This window comes from Astatotilapia calliptera, chromosome 15 (assembly GCF_900246225.1).
Source record: "Astatotilapia calliptera chromosome 15, fAstCal1.2, whole genome shotgun sequence".
NCBI classification, from domain to species: Eukaryota; Metazoa; Chordata; class Actinopteri; order Cichliformes; family Cichlidae; genus Astatotilapia; species Astatotilapia calliptera.
Window position 1 is genome coordinate 12339107 of NC_039316.1, and position 6000 is coordinate 12345106.

Below are 6000 nucleotides of genomic sequence, written 5' to 3' on the forward strand. Positions count from 1 at the left end.
CTAATATTTAACTGTCCTGTGTCCTCAGATCTTATAGAGATGATAAGCTGTTGCAGTGTCCGCATGCTGAAATGCTGAGCAGCCGTTACATGAGTCTATGAGCATAAGACATTAAAAGAGGAATCTTCCCTTTATGCAGATTGCATGATAGAGGACGGGGAGAGTGAGTGTTTGCTCTCTTCTCTTCCTATCATGCTGTTTATCAGTGAGGAATTATTTAACGCTGGGTTGAACCCGATCAACTCTGCGATCAAAGTCTGAGAGGCTGGCCAGTGAGGCCGTACAGTGCGAGCGTCAGTGAAACATTAACCGAGTGTTTTCCCTACATCTTTCTTCAACAGCTGTGAGAACAATCCAAGATTCAATTTGCTACTTTCTCCACTTTCAGTTTTTCAATTGTTTCACAAGATCTGAAACTGGGTACACAATCCAAAATCGATAGAATAAAAACACAGTAAAAAAGTATAAATGCATCTGTGCTTTGATGAAACAGCATGTCTTGACCTTTTTTCTATTGTCCACATCTCCACAACATCAGCATTTCAGCAGCGCTGATAAAACTTTTCAGTCTACGTGTCAGCACGATAAACTGGAGATAACTTCCACGAGAAATCGATTTTTGACCTTTGAATTTGTTGCTTGACCAAAAAGAAGAAAATCAAAGCACTCCTCTTGTTAGATTCTTTCTGCAGACTAATACAGTCACATGATTTTAAAACTATATCACCGCTGTTAACACACAGCTGCAACAGCTGTATTTCATATGTCCTATTTTCAGACATGAGGATACTGTTTCAATTTCGTCATTATAACTTCCTTGTCTCCTCCCTGTAGTTGTGACATTACTTTCAACCTGTGCACTGCACTGCAGGCATGCACTCCTGCTGTGGTGCAGACCTGTTTATGATGTTATACAACTGAGTGCTTTGTCCCTGTTTCTCACCTTTATATTAATGTCAGAGTCCATGCTTAACTTCTGATGTCACTGGGAAAAGACACACATAGAGGGATTCCTTCTTTTAGTAGTTAGCTGTCATTATGGTCTCATTATGTGTTTTATTCTACTTTTGCTTCAACTTTTTTAAAACGGGGAAGATTTGTTTTTAAATGCCACTAAAAATCTGCACTTTGTCTTACTTTGTTATTTGTGAAAGTGTCTTTCGTGAGGTTTAAATGAAGCGCAAGTTCCACTTTAGGTTGACAAGGAAAATGTTACCTCTTTTACACAAATGCCTCTTTTGATGAATGACTTAGCACTTCTCTAAGGAGAGGAAACAAGAAAAGAAGAAATGATTTTAAAAAGCTGAAAGCTATTTTAACTTTGATCAGTAAATATGTGTAGGTAAATATGATTACATCGTAATTTCAGATGTAATCAACAAAAATTCTGTTTAATTCAAGGGGTGTTAAACCCTTCATCACCCTTGTGTATCTCCTCTTTGTAATTTTTGGCTTTGCGTCTGTGGCGTCAAGATCCAGCAGTTCTTCAGCTTATCCCTCACAGTTGTTTGTCAGAAACATATCAGCTGATTTCATTAAACTTGTGTGATCTTTGTGTGTTGAAAACTCCTTTTATGCCCTGTTTATACCCCACACTTGTTCCTGGACCACTCTGAGAGGCTTGTTGCCGACAGAAGTTGTTTTTTTTTTTCTTTCTTCTTCATTAGAGTCATTTTCCACTCATTTGAGAGTTGCCCTGAAGGGGCAGAATATGCCTCTCGTGTCTCTTCGGTGCATGTTGACTGAGGACAGATATTTTCTAGAGCACAGATTTGCTGGCTGCAGGCGGTAACCTGACAGCACACAGCCACAGTTAGATTGTGGTGCCTTACTTTGAGGCCACAGGCGTGTAAATGGTTACATTGTAGATGTTATTTGTTGTCTTTTAACAGTATATTCCAATTTATATAATATTTATTCAATTTCTTTTTACCTTTTAATGGGAAATTGGACCATTGTGGTGGTTCCATTTTACTCACAAAGATCAGTTTGGGGTTTTCTTCGTCTCAGGATCATCATCTGAGTAACATTCCTGCACTGTTAATCTCTCTAAGATGGACAGGCCCTTTGTGGCTACAGGCCTGCCATGTGATTAAAGAGAGAAGCGTGAGAGAGGACATTCTAGTGGTGAAATCCAGGGAGATTTCTAAGTGATTCCCTTGCTTTCACTGCCTGAGCAATAGGTTTGGATCTCATGTCATGTTCATTTTCTACCTGGGAGGTCTCTGACTCACTCTGATGAATCCCCGGAAGCGTGGGCACTGATGAACTGGTTTGTTCGGTATGCACTGCATTGCTTTCCTTTCTTTGCTTTCGTTTTTTTTTTAACATTGTATAGATAGAAATGTCAAAATCAGCAATTCAAATAAGGGCATAAACTTGTGCTATGCACAAGCACAGCTGGGAAATGGTCTCGGGTTCAGTTTAGTTTACATTATCTGAACCCACTGGTAGATTTGGTCTGCAGTTCACAAGTCATATATCATGTGTGCATTTTCAAACCTAATAGGCATAGATACAATATAATGCACATATTGTATAATTTGCACATAATTCACATTCAAAGAGTGAAGTAAAATTCATCTACAACAATATGAGAGGCAGAAAAATTATTTCAAGTTATTTATGCTAAAGGTGGCTGTACAAGCTGCTGAATCATGGTATGTAGTTTTTTTTCTCACCAGGCTGCACATACTCCTGCAGAGATTTTCTTTATCACAGAACTGTAAATCAATTTCTTTTTAAGTCATCATCTCATATTTACAGCCTAGCAACACACCCAAAACCACCCTGATCTGTCACATTTACTCAAAACAGACTCCCTCAGTAATCAAAGTTCTGCTTTTTTCACCAAAAATCCAGGTTTCAGTTCATAATATCTGAAAGGAACCCATGCCACAAGTGTGCTGTTACTCTGGCAGTCTGTTGTATCAGTCTGCTGAATGACTTGAACCAAAATAATGCATTGCTGCTGTTCGGGTTTCAGTTTAAAAACACCCCAAAGAGGCTCAAAACATCAGCAGGCCCGGAGGGGAATCGTTTCTGACCTGAGCTTGGACAACAGGTGGAGTCTCTGTGGTTTTGGCCTCCTGTCGAAGTCGCTTTCCCATTCTTCTGCTTACAAAGCATCAACTGCAGGACCTGACTGATGACTTGCTGGCTAATAGACATCCAGCCTTGAACAGGTGCTGCTGTAACCTGATGTTATTCAACTCACCTGTCACTGGTTTTACTGATACGGCTGACTGAGCATGGTCATTTATCAGCTCAGCTGTATGTGCAGCAATAGTTTTAAAGTTAAAAATGTTTCCTAACATGAATTTATTTGCCCGATTTATTTGCCCACTGGCTTCTAATCACTACATTGTTTTGTTTTGTAGTGAACCACGGCTAACGGACCTAGAATAGTAAGATTTACTAGTGAAGAAGCCTCGAGGTTAACATTTAAACCTTTAACACTTTAGTCACCAAAATAATTTGGTAGCTGCAGGCCTAAGCTATACTTAAGTTATACTTAAGCCTCAAGCCTTAAATAATAGCTCCTTTCATTTTGATTAAAAAAAAAAAAGGACAGGACATTTATGTAGCAATAACCAGTCACTGGATAGAGCCAGGCTGCTTGTTTTCTTCCCTAGTTTCCTGCCGTTATGCTAAGCTAAATTAACCAACTGCTATGTGGGTTAATAACAACCAGCCTTCATTATTGAAATAAGTGCATTTAAAAATGCAGAAATGCTTCTTTTGCATCTTTAGATCCTGAGATTTTGTTTTTCATTTCTGACCCTTATAATTACTGTTTTTGAGAAACTATGACTGTATTGTTTTTTGTTGTAAACTTATTGTCCTTATATGGTGTCACAATTTAAATGGAAATTAGCAGAAAGATGCTTGGTTTTTATTTGAGATAATAACTCAGGCGAGAAATATATTTCTCCGTGGCTGAAACGAGCTTCCATAGAGTCACAACATTAACTGCTTGTGCTGGATTTAAGCTCTGTTACATTGTTAGCTGCTATTCCAGTGTATATACTGATATTACTACACACATAGTAATAACCTTCCCTAAATTATTCCATAATTTACTCTGACATCTTAGTACTCTGCACCATTACACAAATGAATATCATATAGCACGTGTTGCTATTGTCTGTAAAGAAAAATCAATTGCTTCATCAGCTGATTGCAGTGACTTTGTGTCAGTGACCTCTGTGGGTGGCTGATATATATACTTTGCACTTTGCTTTCTAGTGTTAGGTGATAATATTTTGAGACAAACCTTTCTTTTAGTAAAAGGATTTTTGCATCACAGAACCAAAGTAGTAAACAGAATATTTCTTTAAATCCAGATGTTCTTATATTCTTAAGCAGCCTTAAGAAAAAAACATCACAACACAACAGCTTTAAACTGCTGTTAAATGAGCCTCTGTGTTTTTCACAGATTTCCGTTGCTTATCTCAGTGATACGGATGAGATGGAAACACACACAAGCCACAGAGTAGAGGATTGTTGTATTCAGGGGGCTGCAGGAGAACACCTGACTTAAACCCAAGAGTACATAATGAGAGACAACCACAGCACGAGCCCCTTTCTGTCCATGTGAAAGGATCCAGTGAGAGCCTCATGCTTGTTGCCCTTGGAATGCCCCTGGGTCTCTTACATAAGGCCTCTCGGGCCAGCGGCAGCCACATATTCAGTCAGCAGCCTCTCCAGACTTCCATAGAAACCCAGTTGCAGACGGAGGCCAGGATTCCCTGCTGCGAACCGTGGAGAAGAGTTGTGAAACACTGCAATTATGGACTTATGTAACTGCACAAGTCACTCAGAGAGATTTACGGCTAACCGTTATCACTGTTTAGGTAGTTGAGGTTTCTGGAGCTGGATAGAGGACATAAGCCACAAATATCCGCTTGGCCTTACAAGCTACATGAACGTGCACGGGTCTTTACACACAGCGGGCTTGTAAATGTCTCTTTCTGTGTTAATTTGACTTTAACTGATGGCTGTGACACAGAAAGATTTAGATTTCAAAGCACAAGTTTAGAAAATACTTAATTGTTGCTTAAAACTCTTTTCTATATCCTCACTGAGATTCTTTTTGAGTGACAGCTTTTTACCTTTTTTTTCCCCTTAACCTCAGCAGCAAACCCACATGCACCACTTGTTTCACCTTGTGCTTCTTTGTGGGTGTTTTGTGCATTTGAAAGTTCTCACAAGTCTTTTTCTGTGGTCATTTCAGTCTTCTTTCGCAGGTTTGCTTCACTTCGTGCTTGTTTTCCGTTTGTGTTTGTTTGATTGACATGTTAAGTTAACTTGGAGCTGATCCAGGGTTACTGGACAATTTCCTGACTGAGGTAGGATTATCTAGGGCAGCAAAGGCACCCCTGGGCACTCCTTTGGTCCTTCTCTGCAGCAGGGAAAAGCTGAAAGGTGCTCTGGCTTTTGCCATTACCACCTTCCACCTTCTGTAATTTACTAACTTTTTAAAAAGTGGTGCTCTATGTAAAAATGTACATTTGAAAAGCTGGAGAAAGTAAGAATGAGACTAACTTGGGTTCTTCAGCTTTAACGAACATGTTTTGCTTTAATTTCACAATAACACACTAGACAGGTACTTTAGGTATATATGTCAATACAGTGGCATGCAGAAGTGTGGATAATTTGCAAAATAGTTTAGGTTACTGTGAACAGCTAAGCAAACAGAGGATGGATTGATCTCCAGAAGGCAGAAAATTATAGATTTTTAACATTTTACGCAAGATTTGACCTCACAAATAATTTTTACTAAAGTCTCAGACCTTAATTTGCTTTTAGGTCTATGGCTTATTCGCGATAACTGGGAAAAGTTGTGAGTTTCATATTTTAAAGCTTTATACACTCTGATATTGCTCCTCTAAGGCGCTCCATAGCAGTCTGGAGATTAAAACAAGTGGTGCCCACTCAGGAGGAGAGAGCAAAGCATTTTCAGATAGTTGATCCTGAAGTCTGCAAAGAATTTAAGGT